Source organism: Dermacentor silvarum, chromosome 4, assembly GCF_013339745.2.
Source record: "Dermacentor silvarum isolate Dsil-2018 chromosome 4, BIME_Dsil_1.4, whole genome shotgun sequence".
In the NCBI taxonomy this organism is placed as follows: domain Eukaryota; kingdom Metazoa; phylum Arthropoda; class Arachnida; order Ixodida; family Ixodidae; genus Dermacentor; species Dermacentor silvarum.
Window position 1 is genome coordinate 110,363,844 of NC_051157.2, and position 26,263 is coordinate 110,390,106.

Below are 26,263 nucleotides of genomic sequence, written 5' to 3' on the forward strand. Positions count from 1 at the left end.
ACTGGAGCAGATGACCCCAGATGGCGCGGCGAGCGGCGCTGCGGCGGTTGCTAGGCAACGGCTCAGCTCGCGGTGCGGCCACCACGAAACGGCAAGAATGCGGCCAGTGTAGCTCTCGCTACAAAACATTATTTTGTTGAGAATGAGCTGTCTTTCCTTGCCTGGTTGAAGTAATAATGTTGTAACAAGTCAACAAAAGGAACACCACTTTAATCACTTGTGGAAGAAGACAAAGCCCCTCGATATCATCCAATTCAATCACCATTTTCAACTAGAACAGAAAATACAAACACGGTTGCACAAGTGGACTTCAGCTGTCATGACCTTTCTCACACAAAAATATACCAGCCCCATCAAAGGCTGGTGCTTAGCCTTAGAGGTACTGCGGTTATTTGGAGGCAACTATGCATACCTCAAGCACTGGTATCACTGTAAGATGTTCAATCATGCATTATTTTGACAGAGAGAATGTAATTCTGCTGCCCTTTACGTATTGCCGAGCTAATTTTGTGGGCCAAGTGTTGCTAAGTGCCTTGAAGCATTTGCTGAAAACTTAAAACTACACAAACACAAAGGAGCAATATATTTGCTTTCTTTCAATAAGTCGACTTGAGCAAGAGTCATCTTGCTTTATCGAAACTTGCCCACCATACAAGTTGTTACATCGCAGCAATCATCACAAATAGGTTAATGTTGCTGTTTCCCAAATACTATAACAAAGCTGCTGAAGGTGAAAGACGAACACAAAGAAGACCGCGGACCAGACCAATCAATGAGCGACATAGAGAAGAGACAAACAGACAAGCGTCAAATGAGGCAAGAGTCACACTTTATTGTAGCGTACCAATTTCTACAGGCTTGCTTGTGTTGCAGAGTGTCGTGTCAGTTATGACAACTGTATCGGGCTGTTTCCATACCTTCCTGTAATAAAAAAGTCACTTTAATTAATGGCATATGAATATGCACTAAATGAGTGTGCTGATGAGAGTCCACAAACTTATTTTTCTGAACACATCCCCTGATCTCCACTTTAGAGAAGATGAGTGGTAATAGGTGATGTTTAAAAAACATGGCATATGTGATGTGTTTCCGGCTTGCGATTTGCTTCCAGTGTTTGCAGCCACGCTTTGAAAGGTATTGCTGTCGAGATCTGGTTTGTTATCCAAAAGAAAGCCGTCACTGCGGCATGAATTTGGGCACCACTTATACAACATTATGCACTATTAAGGACATCATCATCATCAGACTACTTTTTACTTTTATGTCCATTGCAGAATGAAGGCCTCTCCCTGCGATCTCCAATTACTCCTGTCTTGCGCTAGCTGATTCCAATTTACACCTGCAAATTTACCAATTTCATCCCGCCACCTATAATTTCCTGCCGTCCTCGACTACGCTTCCCTTCTCTTGGCACACATTCTGTAACTCTAATGGTTCACCGGTTATCCACACTACGCACTACATGAAGTAACTAGGACAGCTCTTAAAAGTGGCGAGTTGAGAGTGTGATTTTGCACCAATCTGGCTGCCAGAGAAGGTGCAAGCCCCAAACTAAGCTTCGAATCTCATATCATGCCAACATCGCATGAAGTGGAAATGAATAAAGCATTCCGCAAAGCCCCAGACTTTGTTTCATTTATCCATGATTGTATGTTTAATGAAAGGTGCACAAGTGATTGACAGTGTTAAACAGGGAAGCTAGCTGCCACTTGGAGCCACTCTTTCATCACGTGGATCTTGTCTTCATTGCCTTGTAAATCCCTCATTGACAGGCTTATGCTCCCGTTGTTCACCCACTATCTTCCAGCAGCCCATCTGTCTAATTGAAAGGTGCACAGGGCACTTGAAACAATGAGCTAGAATTCAGTACATGCATGACAGTGTCTAATGAACAAAATGAATTATTGTTTTTTGCTTAACAGGTAGCACTATCACACCCAGCACAGAAAGCCAATACACTGACTAGGTTTACAAGACATACACAAGACACATGAAGTTACCCTGCCTTATACATTTTTAACACTGAGCATTCCCACAAGTTAATACAACATCGTTGACCATGTCAGTGACAGCAATAAATGGCATCATATGTAAACTACCAATATTTATAGTATTACTATTTGATATAAACATTAGTTTCATTATGAACAAAAGCTGTCAGTGCATGTCTTCGTCTTCCTTGTTTTGTGTAGCCTCTCATTATGCGCTCGTCACAATAATGGCCAACTCGCCAAAATCCACATCTTAATGAAGCTTTTAAAGTGCCTTTTATCTATGGTGGTTGTGCAGGGCGTCGTTGCCTTATGAGTAAAAGAGCACAAATGGTCCTAGATTGGTGGAATATGCTGTCTACCTATTCATTGCAGTATCGCGAATGTAAATGTACTTACAATTTTGACAATTATGACTTTCTATTCAGACACGAATGAAGGAATCAGTTTTTAGTGATGAAAGTGATATTTACGTTGTGTTCTTTGTCTTAATAGACGACAAGTGTTCATTCGTCGCATTTTATTTAATGTCTTGTTATACATGAGAGCATGTAAATGATATTTTTTCTTCTCTGTATTTTGTTTATGCAAATGAAAACTATTATTGAAACGTGCAATAATGTAAAATGTTCGTAATATACTTTTTTACATCTGAAAGTGCTGCTACCTAATGCAGTATACCAATTTAAATATGCGTGATGACTCATCTATAAAGTCAAACCTTGATATAACGAACTTGTACTTGCAGCAAAAACATTCATTAATTGCAAATTTCATTAATTCTAGGTTTTGTTAATTCAATGAAACTAAAATCAGGAAATAAAAATAATTCATTACATTGCGAATTTCGTTAAATCGAGGTTCGTTATATCGAGGTTTAACTGTACCTATGCCAAACTGTTTAGGGGGCACGGTCCTCTATCAGGATATGTGCCTTTAGTCCCTACATCTTCTCACGTGTGTACGAAAAATCAATAAATATTTTAAATGCGTCTTATGCTGGAGGCGTGCCATATCAATAACTGCAGTAGCACATGTAAGCTAGTCTTTGATAATTCTTTATATTACAGGATTGTCACGCCTGAACTGATATCTGTCATGAGTTCCATGTCCATGATTTACGAACATGGCTATGTTCCCCACAGCAGACACAGATAATTTTTGTCCTCTTCCTTTTCCACCATGATTCAAGCTCTCAGTTGATAGTCAGTGGTTGGTTGTCCTTTTTTTTTCTCTTGTGTCCACTTTTCCAATCATTACACTAAATTTTAAAATCTAAAAAGTGGTTGTCATATAAAATTACAATTAACATTACAAGTGCAGCAGCTTCTAACAGGCTTGATACTCAACCATGATTCTCGGAACCCCTTGGAACCAAACAACGTAATTACAGAAGAAAGCTGCTCTAACATTTCAGTGCATAGCTTCCTATATATGCTCCGTTTGTGCCAATGAGGAAACTGATTTGGCAAATACCTTGATAAAGGCTTGGATGGACTCAAAGGCAGCAATGACAAAGACTTCATCTAATTTGAAAGACTGCTCTCTAATCAATACGAGGCATTGTAATGTTGCCTGGACAGGGCGGCCGGAATGCGGAGCCTATGGAGTAAGGTCTAACGGCCATGGCGTGGAGCGCCGCAGAAAAAAAGACGACTTCTTTGTACGGGGACCAAACGACGACTCTCCTAATCCAACCAGAGAGGAGGGGAACACAGCGCGGTATACTGTCCCAACAGGCGTGACCAGAATGACATACAACGTTTAACGCGGGGTGAAACACGTTGAAACTGAAACCCAGATACAACATCATCTCTCCCTTAAAAGAAAGTGAGCTATCTCACCTCGCTTGGAAAAGCCAGAGTACTTAAAGACACACAAATGTCTCATACAAAATAATGCAGAAATGTACACAGTTGTACAATAAATAACGTTTGAGAGCTGAAATATCTCATGGACAGTGTTAAATAAATACAGTGGAAATGCCGCACTCTACATGCAGTCTGTTGTTTTACCTGAAGAGATCTTGTGACTATACATCACGTTAAACACCATAACACTCAATGTGATTGGTGGACTGAATGCATCCTTATACAGTAGAAAATTCAGAATGGAAATATCACATCTCCCAGAGGGAGTTGCACACTGAGAGCATCATTAGCATATTTTTAAAGCACCGGTACGTCGACATTATCACAGACATGTTCAAGGCAAAGGTTTTGAAACATGAGATATCTTTAAAAGCATGAAATGCAACTGCACAGAAAATGAACACTTATGAAGTATACTGCACACAAAACTGCACACAAGTTCACGTAATATAAGGAGTGAGAACTTATATAAAACATGCATGTGCCCGTCTTGGGGTAATGAAGAAGCAAGGCTCACTTGCTTGGTCGAAAGAACAACGTTGCATACAAGTTCACACAAATATGTCGAATATGACTGAACTTAAAAAAAATGTGGTTGATCCCTCTTATATAGGAATCGGTATAGAACACGAAAGTGAAACGTGTCTTCACAGAAGTAGTGTAATGTTTATTGCACATTGATATATAATGTCTATTGGTGTTTTGTGGCTAAAGCACCCTTAGGCGTTGATGCACCCACGCTGACGCCTGGTGGCACGTCTCCTCCATCACGACTACCAACGTCGATGACCATGAGCAACCGTCGTGCATATGAAAGCTGCACTACGCTGCACACGCTAGCACAACGCGAAAGACGAAGCACGTAACTGACACACTAATACAACGCGCAAGACAAAGCACGTAACTGAATCGTCACCGAGTCAAATCAGCGCGTACAGCGCGTCGTAATTGCAGCCTCCGCGATCAACTTCAGAAACATTTTCAGAGCTAATTGCGGAGGCCACGCTCCGCTGTGCTGAGTACGGTGAACGCCACCTAGTAGTGCTTCTGCGAGAACGCGTTGGTAGTGCTTCTTGATGCCAGCGTCCCTTTGAATGCTGGCATCGAGGCGTCGTAGTGCTGAGACCACCGAAGCGTTCACTGTCGGTGCGCGTTAGTGTCATAATGCAGTACTTCTCTTTTCTGCTCGTAGGCGGCGGCACCGCCCCGAGCAAGAGCGCGGGTACACGGAGGAGTGTTAGATATATAAGGCGCGTCTGTGTAGCTCTCTGCAAATGCGTTTGTGGCGCAATGGGTTAAACGCTCGGCGATCTATCGTCGCGGACCGAGAGGTCGTGGGTTCGATTTCCAAATTTTGCATGTTTGTGGAACTTTTTCTTCTGGTTTCTTTCTTTGTATTATGTTCGTGTATGTTCGTGTGACGTATTTCCGTGACGGAAATACGTCAGTGAAGTCTTGGTGGACCCCGGCATAAAACACTTTCGTGTTAAAAAAAAAAAAACATGCGAACATCCATGTACCCACCTTGGATAACAAGAATGTGCGGCTCATTCGCTCCGAGCTTAGGCCGAGAGTGACAATCCTTTGATCATCGTTGACTTGAAATGGGAGGTTGAAATGGAGTGTGTGCAGCCTGTACCAGTAGGAACTGGAAGAAAAGGTGGAACACTATCATCAAGGGATGGGTAGTCACTGGAATGACTCCCTTCATTCAAGTTTTCAAGAGAATCTTCTCGTGCCAGATATTTTATATGTTTGGAAGCACTCCAATGGTTGCCATTTTTAAGCTGGATAGTATCTGGTCCTATCCTGCGGTTAATCTAAGATTTCATCTAAGTTGAAAAACTGCTCTCTATAATCAGTACGAGGCACGTATCTTAAGAAGTTCTTGGTGTGCCAAGGCTATGCCGCTTTCCTATACACGTACCAATTACTCGCAGTGACACTAGTACCTCCATAGGACTGCCTGATCTCTCTTTTCCCATTGCCTTTCATGCCTCAAAGAAGAAGGCATGAATTGGGCATCACAGGGTTATATATGATACGTTGAGCATTACAGGGTTAATGTGGATGTGTCAAAAGGATGCGTCTGCATTGGGTGTGCTCAAGCATAACATGCACTAATGGAGGTTCATCGTGATAGCAGTGCAAAGGAGGCAACACTACCAAGAGAGACAAATGCGAACAACCTGTTAAGTCTGAACAGTCTGTTAAGTGGCAAGTGAAGGGCATTGAACAGAAGCAATGAATAAATACAACTATCCAATCTTGCATGCACTGCCTGATTACATGTGCGGATCACATTTATTGAGCAGGTTTATTTCATTCAAACAAGGTGATAGATGGAAGCGATATGCACAATCGTGGCTTTTTCTTTGTATTGAAGAGCTCGTATCCATTGGCCCGCTTTTTTGTCCCAGTGCCTTGTTATGAATTTTTGTCCTTTGTAAGAATGGTCGGTAGCTAAATTCCCTGCAATGTCCTTTATGTTTAAGGCATGGCCTGTATGTTGTTCTGGCTTAACCTCCTAACACAATGCCCACTGCATATTATTCCGTAGGACAGTGGAACGTCATGCACTACTTCCCAAACACAGGGAGAAAAACCATTCCAATGATTGACAGGTTGTGATTATATCATTCCAGGTGCTGCTACACTGAACATCTACATATTCACTCAAGTTTACACCTTGTTTCAGTAAGGACATTCTCTCACAACCCTTCCGAAACTCATTTTCCTGCATGGATCGAGGCATACAGCGCCGACTCCCATTAACAGAACCCTTGCAGGACTCGAAGATATGGTTAAATTATCCAAATGGTTGAATTACCAGCTGCAAAATGAACGAATTCAGATATTTCTCTTGTCGACGACTCAACCAGCGTGCGGCCACGAGCCCCTGACATGTTTAAACCCTGCCTGAGCTTTGTACCGAAAGGAAAAGTAAAGTTCTAAGAATAAAAGTAAAGTAAAACAGCTTCAGGCCTAGGGAAGCAGTGGCGCCGTCAGCCGAATTTCCTGTTCTTCAGGACTTAGTAGCCGCTGTACACATGAGGGGTGCCAGCGATTTGGAATTAATCGAACTGGCATGCTTTCATGTTCGAACTAAACAACTTCTTCTTCCATAGCCCAATGTATGGTTTCTCGCCAAGACTTTCCAGTGTGTTCAATTTAGGCAAAAATTAAAATTAACCGAGGTTGTAGAATCTGCTGTCACTGTAAATTCATGGCCTGTCAAGCAAGCATTATGCGAGACAGGCTCATCGGCGGAGCAATGCTGACATTGCCCTGCTAACCAGCACGACTACACAAAACTTACCTATTACATATCTGCAATGCCAAACAAGAGACTTTTACCCCGAGCAAGGACCAACTTTTCTCCACAAAATGACATAAAATTGAAAGATAAGGAGCTATTGTAGCATGCATTCAGACACTACCCTAACAGCAGGAACAAGACTGGCTGTATTCCCAAACGTGCGATGTTTATCTAGGGCATGGGTTCTCAAAGTGAGTTCCGCGGAACCTACGGGGTCCGCAGGCCCCTGCTCGGGGTTCCGCGAGCCACTGATAAATTTTCCCTGGTCCCGCTCTCGACAAGTGTCTAAAACGGCGAACACGAGGTGCACTTGATCCAAAGGACCACCATTACCCATGCCCGAGTGTCAAAAAGCACATCACAGTGCGTAACAGCAACGCGCGAACTGCGCAATAAATACGCAAGCCGCTTGTAGCCACCCAACCTCTCAGAACGGGCAGCGAGCCTAAGCTTTCACACTTGAATCTCGGAGGCCGTAACTTACCACCATGCGCCTTTATCCTATTTGTAGATAGGGTAGGTGCCGATAGCGTGCGCACTGGCCTATACGTTGGAGGAAAAATTAAATTAAAAAAACGCGGAGCACCGCAAATGCACGCCGCAGAAGAGCAAGAACGGCGTAGCGTCCAACCGAAACGAAGCGGCGCAGTCCGCATCGCCGTGGTCCTCAGCGGCAATCGTATGCGGCACGTGACTACAGCAACGCCGAAGCGCTTCGTGCCTAATTGTGCCTTTAAAGCCCTTATTCTTGCGTTTATCGCCGCGCGTAACACCGCGTTGGCGGCTAGCCGCGTGCCTCCGTAAGTGCGTAGTCGCTATCTCTGATCGCGTCGTTAACCACCGCAGTTTCGTCCGCAGCGGTTGCGGCAAATAGTAGTTTCGTTTTCACTCGATGCGCGCGTCGGCTGCGTGCCTTCACAACTGCGTAGTGGCCTCCCATGGCAGCGTCGATAGCGACCGCAGTTTCGTCCGCACTTCTTGCAGTGAAAGGTAGTTTCGTTTTGACTTGGTGCGTGTGTCAGCCGCCTGCCTTCTGAACCGTCCATGATCGCGTCGATAGCGGCCGCGGTTTCGTCGACAGCGGTTGCGGCAAGCAGTAGTTTCGCTTTTACTCAGTGCAAATCTGTCGAAGATAAAAAGCACCGGCTACATCGCGATGGACGGACAATTTGTTGGCGAGCAGCTGAGTGGCGAAAAAATAATCGGGATGTGCGCCCGTTGGTGCAAAGCGCGTCTCGGATGAAAACGCGCGCCGCGAAGGATGTCGCGAGGCCTTCGCCGCTGCTAGCGCCAATCAGTCATGAGATGAAGAGAATTTCAGCTTCCGCACTGGTCTTGTGCTAAATAGAAACAAGATTTGACGATTCATTGAGTAAATAAAAGCGTGTTGACATAGTGCAGCATTTGTTTGTTTTCTTGATACCCTCGATTCGGTTAAATCGGGGGGGGGGGGGGGGGGGTTCCTTGGCATATTATGGAGCTTAGCAGGGTTCCCTGGGATGAACGTACTTGAGAGCCCCTGATCTAGGGATTAACTGGAAGTGGGGCACTCATGTTACAAAGTCACACTTTCCGCAATTTGATTGTTTTAGGCGTACACCACCTGTCTGGCTGCTCGCGAAATTTTTTTATTGTGCCTTTGAAAGGTTCTGGAGCAGACTGTTTCGTTTCTTGCTCAGAGTTATTCAGAGACGTTATACTTTCATCACCTTTGAGGCTACCCAATGCAAACAGCTTTTGCAAAGATCGGTCTGCCAGGGTTTCATTATCGACCTATTATTAAGCTATCGGACTGTCGGGAACCGCTGCCATTTCTTGGGTTGCCTGGGAAGCATCAAAAGTCGGTAGTGTATCTGCCGTGCATTTGAGCTAATCGAGCCATCCTGAAAATTGTATGTATAACTGGATGTGTGGACCTGGCTAACTAGAAATCTGGGCTCTGTACTGAAACGAGAGGATTGATCGGCATGTACAAAGCATGTTTCATCATTCAATCGCACTATATATGCATGAAGGCACTAATGTGGCACTTGACAACGCCTGCTAGCCAAAGAGGGTCGCCCAAATAAGTCTTGTCCATCCACACATTAACACCTATTGTGAAAAACACTGAACTAGCAGTGGCAAAAGCATGCTGCCTTGAATCTCAGTATAACCGCCTACTTAGTTCTACGTGAAGTAGGCTTAGCTGTGTTTTTGGGCTCATGTCTGAGACATTTAGGCTGGCGTGACCCCTGTCAATACAGAAGGTGTGCTTCAGCAAAAAACTGATTAATGGAGTACTGCATTGACATGTAACATTTTCCATGGTCTCCGAGTTACTTCAACAAGCTTTTCTTGATGATCTGCATAAGCTGTTCTGCCGCTCTGTTAGAAGCCAGATAATAAGGCACAGAAGTAAGATGGCGTATGCCATTCAAGGTAAGGAATGTAGAGAGATGAACTGACACAAACAGCAGACAGTTGTCCCTAATGGCAGCTTCTGGCAGGCACCAGCAGCCAGCTTACCAGTAAGTCCACTGCGTGCCAATATCACTATCGAGAACCGATGCAGCGTGGAAACTTCCTTCCCTGCTCGTTTGACACTGAAATTCGCTCTATTTCACCATTTCGCAATTGTATTCACTGAATCCTAATTTCTGACTTCGCCGGCCACCCACAAACTCTTCTGTAGTGAAACAACATTAGTGTGCCACACGTGGTTTGGTTTCGAATACACGAATGCTTATTCATTCATCAGAATATGGCCAACAGCACCACATTGAACGAGAAGAGGGGGGTGTCAAGGGGCCCAATTATTGTTAATCGCAATCATATGAAGCCAAGTAAAACAAAATAAATTTATTTGTTGTTTTACCTGAAATCTAGAAGTGATAAGGTAAAGAGAAATGAAAGTGGAGGAAAAACAATTTGCTGCTGGCAAACAGCACCAGATACCACTAACGCGGATTTGTTGTACACAATGGAGCACATTCTGTGCCACTATCCAGCCTTTGACACTCTGCAATATCGCACAAGGCACGAGACGCGCATCGAGCTGGTGAGGCATCGGTGGCCCGAGGCACGTTTTGTTGTTTTCCTATTGCGTAGTGTTTTAAGATGGCAATGGGAAACCGAAATGAAATCGAACTGTGGGCGATGCTGGATGTCACGGAAGCGAAACATAACATTCACATCATGCTGCTTGCAGCAGGGAACAGCGGCGTGTTTGGATTATCGCCTACTAAAGCATGCACTACGCTGCCAACGACACTACATTCCATGCACTGTAAAACAGATACCATATTTACAGGATTGTAGGTCGACCCATTTTTTCAAATTTGGCAATCCAATGTTGGGAGGTCGACTTAGAATCGAAACCGAACCGTGTACCGCTAGTAACGGCAAGAGAAACGAGAAATCAGGGGCGCTACGGCGTGGTTACAAATTTGCACCTAGGTTTTTATGATTACGGTAGAAGCGTAGCGTAATAATTTACTATATTGCATACATTTTGATTGCGCGCACCAGGAGCGCACGGCTCTTGTGGGAGCATCGATCATGGAAGAGCCGCCGTTTAGGGGGTATTGGTGGATGGCGGAAGAGCCACCGTTTGGGGGGCATTGGTAGCTGGCGGAAGAGCCGCCGTTAGGGGGTATTGGTAGTTGGTGGAAGAGCCGTCGTTTGAGGGGTATTAGTAGTTGGCGGAAGAGCTTTTCTTTGAGATACGATTGTTTTCGATGGCCGTGCGCATCTGTCATTTCTGCTGCTGTGCTGAATCATCGCGCCTGTCATGAGTGCCAAGAACTTTCGGCGCTCGTTCTCAGCAGTGTTCAAACGGGCTGATATCCTCCATGTTGAGGAAACTAACTACTGCGCAGCGGGACGCAAGTCTGGAGTCAGTGAACGTGTGGTGCGGCAGTGGCGGCTTCAGCGCGAGAAAATTTGGCCTCTCTGGCTACTGTGTGCGGGTGGGTCCTCTCTGCGTGGGGGGCTGTACCACGCGATGTCGTGGTGCGGTCGTTCGCGAAGTGTGGACTCACACTTGATGACGACGTGCTGTGGGACCGCAGCAGCTATGACGGCAGCAGTACCAGTGAGGTCAACTCTAGTGACGATGAGTAGTCTTAGCAACCCCATCAATAAATTTCCCTTGTGTGAAATGCACTCGCGTGGTTTTTCTCCCCCCCCCTCCCCCAATTTTTTTTTTTGAGACATGCAACTTTGGAGGGGGGGGGGTCGACCTACATTCGAGTCGACTTACAATCGTGTAAATACGGTAGCTGAAGATGCTTATCGGAATAGGTTTGGTGGCAATAGTTGTAAATGCGGCGTGCAAAGACCGAGAAAGAGATTTGATGGTACCGAAATAAGAAACTGAGTGCACGCCGGCGTTTTCACGTGAGACGGGTGGACGAGTATTGTGTGGAAACTGATGCGGCGGGTGGCTACTGCTCTCAAGTGTACGCACCTCGCACTTTTTCTATTTTATGTGGGATCTAGTGGCTGGAAAAAGTATATGATTGCAGTCTGCAGCAGGGAATGGCGGTGCATTTGGGTTAGCGCGTATTAAAAGTGTGCAAAGTATTTCCCACGGCACCACGTGCTGTGAAACAGATAGGCGAAGATGCTTATCGCAATTGACTAGGCAACCTAAAGGTTACCCACACGGCACCAGCGCCGAATACTCCCCTGGTGGAAGGATGGAACTGTTGATGGTCGCCGCTGGGCCAGCGTGCACCCGTGTTCTCTACGGCGCGAGCGATCATGTGCGTTCTTTTCGCAAAGGCGAGTGCAACCTTATCAACTAGGAAAGGTGACACGCAATACTTGTGTGTTGATGATTGCCACAAGAGCTGGAAAGGTCGAAAGCCGCCCGTGAAGGCCTACAGAATTCTAAGGAGGTGGTACAAGAAGGACAGACGACAAGCGTGGATAACAGCGGTGCACCCCGAGTCAAGTAAATGACGTATCTTCGCATTCGCGTGCAATATCACAGCTGCTTGATAAAAAAAGATGCAATAGTAATGTGCCTGTATTTAGCGCATGGCCGTTTGTTTCGTGTCGCGTAGTTGAATCGTACAGTGACAGCCTCCGTGTTAGCTTAGCGGTAAATGCATACGTGTAGCACAGCTAAGCTCGACGACGCGAGGTCGATTCCTGGCCACGGCGGCCGCATTTCGACGGGGACGAAATGCAAGAATACAGTTCTTACCATGTACGATTTTTGTGGATGTTACAGAACCCCCGGTGGTCAAATTTATTGCTGAAACCCTCCATTACAGCATGCCTCATAATGATATCGTGCTTTTGGCACGTAAAACCCACGAATTTAATTGATTGTACTGTTTGTTCACTCGAGATCGGCAAAGACGAGCACAAGATAATTCTATCCTTTTTCCAAACGCTGCAACTTGAATTCCTAGTTGTGCAGGCAACAGAAGGGGCCGCACATTACTTGTCTTTTGTGTGGTGGCAATCCGTATTTAATGCAAGCTGCGGTCATCGCATGCGTCGGTAAGCAGCAGATCGCAAAGCAGCTGCCCGAGACGCGCGCGTTATGTTTGTTGCTTGGCCATGCTTTCTAGGTTCACTATATTTAAGCATGCTTTAAAGTAATCGCCACCTTACACATTCTTCCTGCTTCACTCTTCCTGCCAAGAATCTTCGTTTCATGTAGTAGCCGGCCATCGGTGTGAGCTTACTTTAGCTGCAGCGGGGCATTCGCCCGACGAGAAGCTAGATTTGCTTTAATGAGGCATGTATCGCTAATTCTTGCGCTCGTGCTGCTGGTCCCAAGTAATCACTGGTTACCGTGATCTGGGTTCATTTCGTGGAGCAGTTTGTACGAGTGATTTCTCATGACTAGTGAAAAGATACCTTGCTCAATAATGCAATGAGTTGCCATGACTCTAAAATCGGAATTGAATAAGGCATGATATACATTAAATATGTACACAGCATGATATAAGGCATTATGCACATATGTAGTACTTACATCGTTAATTAATTTTATTGGCTTATTGGTGCCTAACGCATGTGTTCTTTCTGTTCCAACAGTGCTGATGCCACTCCCTGGGAGCCAAAATGAGAGTAGCCGTGTGTGCACGCCCAGCGACCAACGAAACCAACCGCAATCGTCACCGTCTCTGCACATCTCTGCAAGCATGCATGACCGCTTTGTGACTGCATCATAGAGAAATAAAATTGACTAAATTTCTGAACTCGGCGTGTACCTCTAACTCGATGTCGTATACAATCTTGTTGGACACCTCCGACACGCACTTGGCTTTCACTGTAACATCACAGCCCACAATTTGTTCAACACCACACACGTGTGGAAGCAGGCGCTCCCTTTTCTTGAGGTTGCCGCCACAAAAAAAGCTGTTGGCATCGGCAACCATCTTGAAACCGCACTGCAGTCTTCGCATCGCTGTTCAGCAAGCAGGCGATCTGCCGCCGTCGAAAATGGAGTACCGTGAGCACGAGCAGCGAAGGGAAGCGCGGGCGAAACAACGTAAACAAAGCGGAGACTGCACCACGGCGCAACCACACTGCTTGAAATTTCCACATTGGGGGCACTATCAAGAGGCGCAGCAGCGCCTTCTGGCGATCGTTTTCTCGTCTATAGGATTGGCGGTGGTAGCTGTGAATGCGGTGTGTGACAACCCTGGAGAAGATTTGCTGGTACCGGAAAGAGAAATCGAGTGCACGCCGGCATTTTAACGTGAGACGGGTGGGCTTCACCGCCCACCGCAGTGAAGCTGCTGTGGAATTATGACATACAGCAGCCGCAGAATAACTCGATTCCATCAATATAATTAAAAAGGAATTTTAATAGGACTGATTTGGGCCGTGAAGACCCTGCTAATCGGCGAGAGTCCCCGTTTTCTCCTTTTGTGCTCACCGACGATTCTTCTTCTGTTCTTGGTCCGCCGGTGCTTCCAGTGAAAACAACATTCAAGGCTGCGCAGTGAAATTAATCACGGAGCTCAAGCAGGTATAGCTTTTGGATAGGCCTTGTTATTATAAGACCTCCTTGTTGTTTCAACTTGCATGAACAGACATGACTGTCTGAACTTCTGAAGACTTCAATCACCCTTGCGAGTTTCCATAGCTGAAGGGGTGAAGTCTCGGAATGCACGATAACAACATCGCCTTCCTTGAAGTCTGCAGCTGGTCGATTGGCCGTGAAATGAGCAGATCGTAGTTGTAGTAGATATTCTTTTCGCAATCGCTTCCAGAAGTTTTCAGTTAGAAGCTTTCTGTAGGTGTGTCGACGAATGGCATCCGCTCGCCTCGAATTGCTGTCACCTTCAACTGCATCGTAGGGTATAGCAGTTAGTTGTCTAAGCAACAGGCCGGCTGGAGTCAGTGTGCACGGTTCTCGTTCGCCTGCCTCGACAAAAGTTAGAGGCCTGGAGTTGATTACTGCTTCAACCTCTGTCAGCACTGTCGTTATTTCTTTGAAATTGAGGCAGGCTCTGCCGAGAATTTTACGCAGAGAAGTCTTCACAGATCGGACCAGCCGTTCCTACCATCCACCCTACTGAGGAGCATTTGGCACTATATACCGTTGAAGTTGAGGTGGTTCGCCAGATCCCTTTTCCGTGAACATATCAAAGAGCCACTTTAAATCTGCTGACACTTTTTGAAATGTCCTTGCATTGTCCATATAGATAACGTTGGGTAGTCATTTTCGGCCGACAAACCGCCGCAAGCACAATATGAATGATTCGGACATCATGCTGGAAACGAGATCAAGGTATTTTGCTCGCGACATGGCACACGTGAAAAGTGTAACGTAGCACTTGGCGTCACCGTCTTGTGAGCGTGCTAGGAGAGGTCCGGCAAAGTCACCACCATCAACTTCGAAAGCGTTTGTCGGCACCATCCGGTGACTTGGTAAAGGAGCGGTCGGAGCACTTCCTGGTCTAGCGGTGAAACGTTTGCACACATTGCAGCTATGTATAACCTTCTTGACCAGGACCCGCGCCCGACAAATCCAGTAGTACTCTATGATCTGGGTAAGAGTTTCTCGTACACCTCCGTGCAAGACTTGCTGATGAGCTCTTATGGCCACCAGAGTGGAGTAATGGTGATTTGCGGGGAGAATTATTGGGTGCTTCACTCCAAGCGGTAACTTTCTCATCCATAAACGGGCGGAGGTCGGCAATGCGCGACGTGGATTCTAGTGGTCGTCCTCGTGCTATGCAGTTGAGGTCTGCATAAAATTCTTGTTTTTGGACGTATTTAACCCAGTAGTTCTCTGCCCGAATTACTTCTGTTGCTTTCAGGTGGCTAATTTCTTCTGTCTTGTGTTGACAACGGTCTGTGAATCGGAACACCCAAGCTGTTATTCGCAATAGGTGTTGAATCTTGCTGAAACGCTCAATGCATATAACTGGACTGTGTACTTGTGCTTCTATTACTACTTGAACTGCTGCTAACTCACTTCTGACAGCGCCATCAAAGGCCGACAAAATGGACAGTTGGAGAGGCCACTTGTACATCGATCATGTAGCCAGTCAGGACCATGCTACCATCTTGAGCATGAAGTCACTTTGTCTAATGTCACTCCCCGCATTAGCAAATCAGACGGATTCTCCAATCCTGGGCAATATCTCCACCGCGATGGTTCTGCTCTGCCCTTAATTTCCGTGATACGATTAATTTCCATGAGTCTCCTCGTATCCATCACGTTAAAATAGTAGAGTCGGTCCACATAATATACTCAATACGAATGTTATTTAGTGCACTCTTCACGTATGTCAGCAGTCTTGCGCTAACCAATGCACCTAAAAGCTCCAAGCGGGGTAGCATTGTTTTCTTTATAGGAGCCACATGTGCCTTGGAGATCAGCAACATGGATTGTCCATCTCTGGTCGTAACTGCGTAAGTCACCGCTCTGTACGCAGCTGGGCTGGCGTCGCAAAAGACATGCACGTGCATCTCACTTGGCAACTTCCTTCCTCCACCAAGGTAATGAGGAACTGCTATTTCCTGCAGTTGCGGGAGCTGCCGTGCCCTACCTTGCCATTCTTCTTGAAGGTTGTTGGGTAATTTTTCATCCCAGCATATTCTTCGTGTCCGCAATCTCCGGAACAGTATACATATGGCAATCGTGTACGGTCCAACGAGTCCGAGTGGATCAAATATTCTTGATTAAGCTTGTAAAATAAACCATTTAGTATTTAGTTTACCTTTCATGAACTCTAACAGGCTTTCAACAGAAAAAGTGAATCCGTCCTTTGCAGGATTCCAAACAACACCAAGAACTTTAACTGAATTCTTATGCACGACTACCATTTCTTGAATGGCACATTCCTGCTGGCGTTCTAAGGCAACCATTAGGTTGGCAGAATTGGCGGTCCATTTGCACAGGACCATGCCCGCCGCTTTCATAATTTCTTACGCTTCACAACAAAATGTTTATGCTGCTTCTTCTGTGTCGGCTCCTGTGACTAGGTCGTCTACGTAAAACGACTCGGTCAGTTTGTTCGCAGTTTGTGCTTGGGCCTTATGTGCTCTCTTTCCATGGTAAAGGATGGTCGCTGTGAGCAGGAATGGCCTGCAAGTAGCTCCAAAGGGAACATGCGTCATCCTCCATTCTTGGAGCGGAGTACCCATTAAATTGCCTTCGGTAAACCACAGGAACCGAAAAGCGTCTCTGTCTTCCTCCCGTATTGATATCTGCAGGAACGCCTTTTCAATATCGGCGATTACCACTATGGGGTGTGTCCTGAAGCGCAGTAGTATTTTTCCAAGGTCTTGGTACAGGTTGTCCCCCTTTTCAAGACACTCTTTGAGAGACCTACTACCTTTTTCATGCGATGACGCGTCAAAAACCACCCGAACTTTCGTGGTCAACGCTTTTTTTCTGATGAATTCTTTGTGTGGCATGTAATACAGCTTGCTTTGCTCAGGAGGGAAGTCGCCGACAATTTCAGCATGACCAGCTCATATGTACTCACGTATGGTGCCATCGTATATTTGCAGCAGATATTTCTGCCTCGTTAGTCGATTAAGAAGCTTCGGCAGCCTTGTAACAGCAACCTGTTTGTTGCCTGAAAGCTCAAATCCATCCTTCCAAGGTAGTGCCACTTCATACTTTCTCTTGCGATATGTGACGGTGCTCTCAAAATATTGCATCACCTTGCTGACTTCATTGGTTCTGTCACCTGCATCAGAAATTCCAAAGTGATCGAGTTCCCAAAATGTCCGTACGAACTCGTCCGACTTGTATAAGTGAGCTTTCAAGACGCAAACCATCATGCCCGTTGTTGCTGGCAGTGATGTCAAACAGGTGGTGCGTCCTTGAAAAGTCCAACCAAGCTTAGAATTCATGGCAATCAGTGATTCATTGCATTCACAACATAGAACGTCACCCGTCAAGACTCTCCACATTTGATCAGAGCCGATCAACACGCTAATGCCGCTTTGCATGATGACTGATGCATGTGCCAGTTCATCGGCTACGTTCATCGGCCAGTGTTGTCGCTTACTGCCCAGGCTCGAAATGTTTGCAGGAAGACGCAAGTGGATCCATCGTTGCTTCATCGCTGTCCCCCCACCGATGCACAAACTGTCGTACTTGCTCTGTCATTCTTGAGGCCTTGGTGCGAGCTCTGAGGGATCCTTTGTGGATCGCACATACTTGAGCCATGGCGACCTTTGCACTTCGAGCAAGAGATGCTCCGTTTGAAGTCGCGCGCCCTATGACCTTTGGTTGTGCATCGGAAGCATCATTTATCGTTTGACAGCAGTTCCTTATACTGCGTCAGGGGTATATCCGCAAGGCACGCTTCTGTGGAGTGCTGTCTTCATGTCTTCACACCTCTTTGCACGGTTGAAACCCACGACCAGAGTTCATGTGAAGAACAAATGACGCAGGTTGCTTCCAGTAGCGACTGGGGGTGGCTGGTTTGATGAAAGCTGACCGCCGCTGTCTCGCACGCTGCTGTCCTTATAGTCACTCTTCTCCAGGCTTTCCAGTTCGATCGAAAGAAGCTTGAGTAGACCGTCTAGTTTCGAAGAATCAGCAGCATTGCCCGCGGTAGCACTCTCGACTTGTGCAGCGCATGCACGATGGTAGTTAACTAAGACGCCTCGGGGCAACGCCCTAAGGATGATGTCGCAGAGCATGGACGAAAACGACTTTTTCGCACCCAATGACTCCAGGTCTCAGATTTTGATGAGTACATGGTCGTAGAGTTGCCAGAGGGCTCTTGTGTCACTAGATGAATGAAGAGGAGTCAGCTGTCGTAACCTTGCAAAGTATTCCTGCTCCTGGCGCGTCTTGTCCCCGAAGCGCTTCTGCAGCATGGCTATGGCATCCTTATAGCATCCTTCCGTAGTTGGAAGACCCACGATTGCTGAAGCAGCGTTTCCTTTGAGAAATAGCTGCAAATAATGAAACTTCTCAGTGATAGTAAGAGCCACATTTTTGTGAACAATCTAGTCAAATTGCTCCCAAAGCTCTGCCCATTTACACACATCTCCAGAGAAGGGAGTGACCGTGAGTTTTGGTAGCTTGGCTCCCATCCTTTCCGATGGTGAAGCAATGGTATGGGTAGCCAATGTCGAACCCTCGGCTGCGTGCGCAGTCTCACTTGAAATGCGGTGCCACTTGCTCATCAGCACAGCAAGGATATGAGTCGCGTTGTCCTCATATTTCAAGGCTGTTTAGTACACGGCTTGGAAGTCCTCATCCGTGTTTGTTTCGTCATTATTTGCCTTCAGCCTCTCGTAGATGGGGTCGAGCTGCTCATGCGTTGTGGAGTCGCTACGAAGAAGGCCACTTGCCTCGTTGATGAACCAACTGTTCAAGGATCGTCGTGACATCCGCTTCGCCTTCAGCTTCTCCATTTTCATGCAGGCAACTCGCAGCCATCGGTTGGTCTATCCCGGGTAGTTCCACACCAAAATTTGTGGAATTATGGAGTAAAGTAGCCGCAGAATAACTAAATTCCGTCGATATAATTGAGAAGGGCATTTAATAGGACTAATTCGGGCCGTGAAGACCCTGATAATCGACGAGAGTCCCTGTTTTCTCCTCTCGTGGTCGTCGGCGCTTCCAGTGAAAACAACACTGCCACGGCGGGTGCCTTGCACATTTTCTTGTTTACATGGGACCTAGTGGCTGGAAAACGTACCATACGATCGCAGTTTGACGATGTACTGAATGTTGGTGCCGGGATTGTGTCAATGAAGTTCTACTGCATATACGTATGCGAGTGAACGTTCATGGTGTGCACATTCTTTCCCCTTTCCCATGCATGGAACAACCATCTGGGTGTGGTCATGGCTAACTTCCCTACCTTTCCTTCTTCATCACTCCCTGGAACTCCAAAACTGGGAAATATGGCTCTCAGCTTTTCCACCACGGATTCCAATGTCCCTGTATTTACACACATGCACAATTTCTACCTGCTTGAAGTGAGCATGAATCAATACTAACAGCCAAGGTTAATTCATGAAGGTGACATAAAGATCTTCTCACATGGGCAAAATCCAGCATTTCCTCACACGGCCTCATGGCGTTGACTCTACTTGGACCGGTACAATTTGTGCAAATTTACAGGCAATATACCTTGGGGCAGTTATTCCGACGTCCAATGCTTCTGGAGGCTACCACACACAAGCTTTTTTGCAAGCATCTTCGTTGTAGATGTGCACATACGCCCCTTGCAGCAACCTTTAAAGTGGGGAAATAAGAGCATATCGTACATTGACAAGATTTCCCCAAGTGGAGTGCACCTGACAGAGTGAAAGTGGATTGCGGCCATCAAAATAGGGCGCTATATACAGTGAAACCCAGGCGATACGATCACGGCTGGTACGAATTTCAATGATACGAATTGGTAACACTCCCCGGCCGAAATACATTGCTCTCAATACGAAAAACATTGGCTGTTACGAACGCATTTCCGCACCACTGTGGATCATACGAATGCATGAGCAAAAGTGGCGGCAGCGGCAGCCGAGCCAGTGGAGCAACCAGCACAAACGAACCAGCACAGCGGGATTTGGGCTGGATCCATAGTCGCCAAGCAACCAGCTACGTCACACGGCTGCGCAATCTCTCGTTGGTTCTCCCGTCGAGCGGACCGGACCACATCACAGCCTAGCTGATGCTTTGACCAGTGAAAAAGAAGACGAGGACTGCGTCAGCTATGACGACCGCGGCAGTAGCCACGACGGCCAAATGCTTCCTGCACTCGACGTGCTGAGGGGTTCAGTGGTGTGCGAAAACATTAATGAGATCACGTGCGCGCGCTTTTATGCCTTCCAGAAGGCAATCCTTGACGATTTGGGCAAGAAAACGCACACAGATAGTAGAACCCCGTTCATACAGTTTTCAAGAAACTGCAAAAAAAAGGAAAAAGAAAAAAAAGAAAGCTGTAGTTTCGCACGAAAGGTAAAGCAACGATTATAATAGCAAATTAGTAGACAGCTGTATGAAGTAAGGATAGCTTTATCAGCTGTATAAACTTGTAAACGTTCGCTTACTAACTAAATTAACAAGCACGGTGTCAAATGCGCACAGGTAAGCACGAACACCTCGCTCGACTGTTTAAGCCAGCCGTAATTTGTGGTGCATATCAAGAAACTACTAAGAAAGAAAAGAAAAGAAACTTTCTTGCCGAGGCAGGATTCAAACCCGCGTACCCCCGGTCCCAAAGGGAGCATCGTAACCACTAGGCTATACAGCCACGCTTGCAAAACAAGTATTTATGCGAACCATACGATTGCGTTCGAGCGTCGTTGTCTTCGTCCACAGCTGTCGCGTTCGTACACTCGTGTTCCGCGAGGTGAAGAGGTTTTGCGCGCTATGAGAGCGAGAGAAAGAGACAGACGCATTTACGGAGCGGGTCTGCTGGAACGCGTTGTCGGCATAGCAACGCGGTGTCAATGTTGCAAGCTGCGCTATGCAACGCACAGGGACGTCCGTAACTCCGAGACGCGCGAAACGACATTATCATCATCATGAGTGATAAGATGAAAAGTTTGTGCGCACTTCCGGAAAATGCTGGGCTACGATCGCTTAGCTTCGCTGTTTCAAGCGTTGCGCGGCCGAGTGCAAGGTTAAGCATTTTCTGTTTTTTTTTTTTTATCTCTCACGATGCAAACTATAGATGCGCAGAGAGGTCCAAACAGGATAAAGAGGGCAGGCACACAATCATGAACTGGCAAAACTGTCTCTACTGCTTAAAGCCAGAGAGTTGCAAACATATCTTTAAACATGGCACTTAAATGCAGCTTAATAAAAACGACTCACGATACTCACTGCAGGAAGGTTGGCCCCTTGCCTATCTGCAGTGGCTATATGGTGTTGAGGTGTTGAGAACGAGGTTATGGGTTCGATTCCCAGCTGTGGCACCTGCATTCCAATGGGGCAGTTGTGAAAAACACTAACGTACTGCACTTTAGGTGCATGTTAAAGAAACCCAGGTGGTCAAAATTAATCTGATGCTATCCACTATGGCAACCCTCATGGCCCACGTTTCAGTGAAGTTCTGCTTTTTCTTGCTGGCATTTTTGCTCGATTTGTGGCACTCAGGTTAGACTGAAGTTTGATGGTGATGCTCATGCCTTCAAACGCAAGATTTCAGAAGAATTATAATTGGGCGTACACAGAAAAAGTTTCATTGTTTTCTGAGGCACAAATGACTGCATCCTCCACTGGTTTTTACACTTCTGGGAATGACTGCAAAGTTGGTTGACAGTTTAGTTGATGTGCGACATATAAATGTGAGACTACACTGCAGCTTGACGAATCCGAGAGATGCAGACACTCCAGATTTAGACTTTGACAAGGGTGTAATGCTTCTTTACACAAGAAAGGGAGAAACAAAGTCAAGCGCTTGTCTTTGTTTCTCCCTTTCTCGTGTCTTGAGTATAATCAATAATCATACAAGCACATGTAAAGACATCAAGTCACTTAGATGGGAGGGTAGTTGAGCCATCATCATCATCATCAGCCTATATTTATGTCCACTGCAGGACAAAGGCCTCTCGCTGCGATCTCCAATTACCCCTGTCTTGCGCTAGCGCAGGGGTTCTCAAGCATGTTTGTTCCAGGGAACCCTGCTAAGCTCTATGAGGCGCCAAGGACCCCCCCCCCCCATATTGAATTCACTGAATTACAATGTCCTAATTAACCGAATGTCGAATTATGCAGGGTATCAAGAAAACAATAAATTTATGCTTACTACGTCAACACGCTTTCATTTACCGACGGAATCAGGAAATCTTGTTTATATTTTGCACAAGAGCAGTATGGAAGCTGAAATTCTAGTCATCTCATATGACTGATTAGAGCTAGCGGTGGCGCGACCGTGGTGCGCGTCTTCATCTGAGACACGCTTTTCACTGCTGCGCGCGCATCCCGATTATTTTTTCCCTAGGAGCTTGTCGCCAACAAATTGTCCGCCCTTTGCGATGTAGCCGGCACTCTTCATCTTCGACAGCTTTGCACCGAGTCGGAGCAAAACTACTATTTGCCGCAACCGCTGCGGACGAAAAACGCGGCTTTTATCTACGCGATCATGGACGGCGAACTTGCGGTTCAGAAAGCAGGCGGCCGACGCACGCACCAAGTCACACCTACCGTTTTCTGCAACAAGTGCGCACGAAACCGCGGTCGCTATCGATGCGATCATGGATGGGGGGGCTAGGCAGTTGTGACGGCACGCAGCCGATGCGCGCACCGACTCAAAACGTATCGACGCGATCATAGATCACGACTACGCACTTGTGAAGGCCTGCGGCTAGCCGCCAAGGCGGTGTTACGCACGGTGATTAACGTAAGAATAAAGGCTTTGAGGGCACAATTAGGCACGATGAGTTCCGGCGTTGCTGTCAATCACGTATCGAGTACGATTTGCCGCTGAGGACCATAGCGATGCGGACTGCGCCGTTTCGTTTTTGGATGCTAACGCCGTTTTTATTCTTTTGCAGTGCGCATTTGTGGTGCTTTGCGCATTAATTTTTTTTATTCCTCCGAAGTATAACGTCAGTGCCCACGATATCTGCACTTACCCTATCTACAAACGGGAGAAATGCGCACGGTGGTAAGCTACGGCCTCCGAGATTCAAGTGTGAAAGCTTAGGCTGCCCATGGCTGCCCATTTTCTGAGGTTGGGTGGCTACAAGCTGCTTGCAGATTTATTGCACAGTTCGCGCGTTGCCGTTACGCACTGTGATGTGCTTTTACAGCGTAAGCTGTTATGGGTTCCTTCCAATAGCCGTTTCGGATCGCGATGTTGCCGCCGCCCTAGGTGTATGCCGCCGTAACCGCTATGGCCGGAAATGCGAAGAAAGTACCCGATTGCCGCCGGGATCGCGCCCGCTGCGTGGGAGCCAGATACTCTACCACTGAGCCACGTAAGCGTTACTATCGGGCAGCGGAAAATGTCCTAAAACACTCCAAAGCGCGCAGGGGCAGACGACCCGAGCCTCCGGCCCTCTGCCAGTATGGTGGCGCCATCTAGGTAAGGCGCCTGCAAACGCAGCGTACGCAGGCGCAGACGAAGAGATGCGATTCAGGCGAGGCGCGCAATCAACGCGATTCTGAGCCGCCCGAGCTGCCGAGCCTCCGCCAGTATGATGGTGCATTTAGTTAAGGTGATTGCAAATGCAGCGTGCTCGACATGTAAGTTGCAGTTGTAAGGCTTGATCAGGCTCAGCAGACTGCTGTGCACAGAGCATTACAAGCCGCAGCTCGCCGTCGACGCCGGGTGGACAGTTCAGATCGTTCTCGTCTTCTTTCTGGGGTTTTACGTGCCAAAACCAGTTCTGATTATGAGGCACGCCGCAGTGGAGGGCTCCGGAATAATTTTGACCACCTGGGGTTCTTTAACGTGCACTACAACGCAAGCACACGGGCGTTTTTGCATTTCGCCTCCATCGAAATGCGGCCGCCGCGGCCGGGATTCGATCCCGCGATCTCGTGCTCAGCAGCGCAACGCCTTAGCTGACTGAGCCACCTCGGCGGGTCAGATCGTTCTCGTCAAAACAAGGTGAACAGACTGCCGCGAAGACCCTGTTGTGCGTGGTGCCCAAATTGAAGCTACTCTTGAGCTCCTCCACCAGCTTACGCTGCGACTGTGCTGTGTGTGCCGCGCAGGCCTGTGACTTTTTTTTTTGACACTCGGGCATGGGTAATGGAGGTTCTGTGGATCGAGCGCACCTCGTGTTCACCGTTTTAGCCACTTGGCAACCGTGGGACCATTAAAAATTTATCAGTGGCTTGCAGAACCCCTAGCAGGGGCCTGTGGAACCCACTTTGAGAATCCATGCGCTAGCGCATTCCAACTTGCACCTGTGAATTTCCTAACTTCATCATCCCACCTGGTTTTCTGCCGCCCTCGACTGCGCTTCCCTTCTTTTGGTATCCATTCTGTAACCCTAATGGTCCACCGGTTATCCATCCTATGCATTACATGGCCTGCCCAGCTCACAGCTGGGCAGGCCATGTAATGCATATCGAGTATGATTTATCTATTTGCTCGATTTATCTATTAAATCTATTTTGCTCTGCAATAAAGCAAATCTAGATGAATTATTTAATGTGGCCTATATACTAATGGACAAATTTACTGCGCAGTTCACACATGATTCAGCAGTCACTGCTCTTTGATGATTGCATAAGCATACATTGTGAGCTTCTTCCGCTTAATGTCAACTAGAACATCAGCTATCCCCGTTTGTTCTCTGATCCACACCGCTCTCTTCCTGTCTCTTAACGTTACTCTTAAGATTTTTCGTTCCATCGCTCTTTATGCGGTCCTTAACTTGTTCTCGAGCTTCTCTGTTAACCTCAAAGTTTCTGCCCCATATGTTAGCACCAGTAGAATGCAATGATTGTACACTTTTCTTTTAAACGACAGTGGTAAGCTCCCAGTCCGGATTTGGCCATGCCTGCCGTATGCACTCCAACCCAATTTTATTCTTCTGTAAATTTCTTTTTCATGATCAGGGCCCCCTGTGAGTAATTGACCTAGATAAACGTACTCCTTTACAGACTCTAGAGGCTGACTGGCGATCCTGAATTCTTGTTCCCCTGCCAGGCTATTGAACATTGTCTTCTGGATATTCATCTTCAACCCAATTCTTACACTTTCTCGATTAAGGTCCTGAATCACTTGTTGTAATTCATCTCCATTGTTGCTGAAGGTTGCTGAGATATTCGCCGTCGATCCTCCCTCCTAAGCCTTCCCAGTCGAAGAGCTTGAATACTTCTAAGCATGCAGTGAATAGCACTGGAGAGATTGTGTCTCCTTGCCTGACATCTTTCTTGATTGGTAACTTTCTACTTTTCTTGTGGAGAACCAAGGTAGCTGTGGAATCCTTGTAGATATTTGCTAAGATATTCACGCATGCCTCCTGTAGTCCTTGATTACGCAATGCCTCTATGACTGCTGGTATCTCTACTGAATCAAATGCGTTTTCATAATCTATGAAAGCCATATAGAGACGTTGATTGTACTCCACAGATTTCTCGATTACCCGATTGATGACATGGATGTGATCTATCGTAGCATATCCCTTCCTGAAGCCAGCCTGTTCTCTTGGTTGGCTGAAGTCAAGTTGAGCCATGGAAGGCAGTAATGATGTCACATACAACTCCCACAGAGAATAACTTAGACTTGGGACGATTATGGAATGACAGCCATCTTTGTACTGCACTCGGCAAGCATGAAGGTAATTGCAAATACATTGTGAGCTTGCACAAATGCTCTAAGTTTCTGTTGACTGCACAGAATACATAATTATGTATCAGAAAATTATGACGTACACAAAAGATCACCATGTGGCATTCTGACTTCACAAATAGCATATGGTATGGATGCAATTGTAAATGCCAATTACAGCTGCATATAGCAACATATATTTTCTATTTTGCTCTGCAATAAAGCAATCCTAGATGAATTATTTAATGTGGCCTATATACTAATGGACAAATTTACTGCGCAATTCATACAGGATTAAGCAGTCACTGCTCTTTGATGATTGCATAAGCATTTTAAAAACTACTGGATATACATGCATAATCTGGAGCCATATATCTTATTCATCACTTTCAGGAACACTAATTC

At 46.5% G+C, this 26,263-nt stretch overlaps 1 protein-coding gene across 3 annotated transcripts in view; it reads right to left on the minus strand.

Annotated features, from left to right (window-relative positions):
* Nucleotides 1-814: 814 nt before the first annotated feature.
* LOC119448241 (uncharacterized) overlaps nt 815-26,263 on the minus strand; it is a 38,322-nt gene continuing 12,873 nt past the window's right edge. For 2 of the 3 annotated variants that reach the window (XR_007466453.1, XR_007466451.1), the window contains 3 exons: nt 21,451-21,543; nt 5,387-5,510; nt 815-921 (listed from right to left, as the gene is read on the minus strand). The gene's annotated coding sequence lies outside the window, so the exon portion shown is untranslated. The remainder of the gene's footprint in view (nt 922-5,386; nt 5,511-21,450; nt 21,544-26,263) is intronic. The other variant, XR_007466452.1, reaches the window with a different exon arrangement.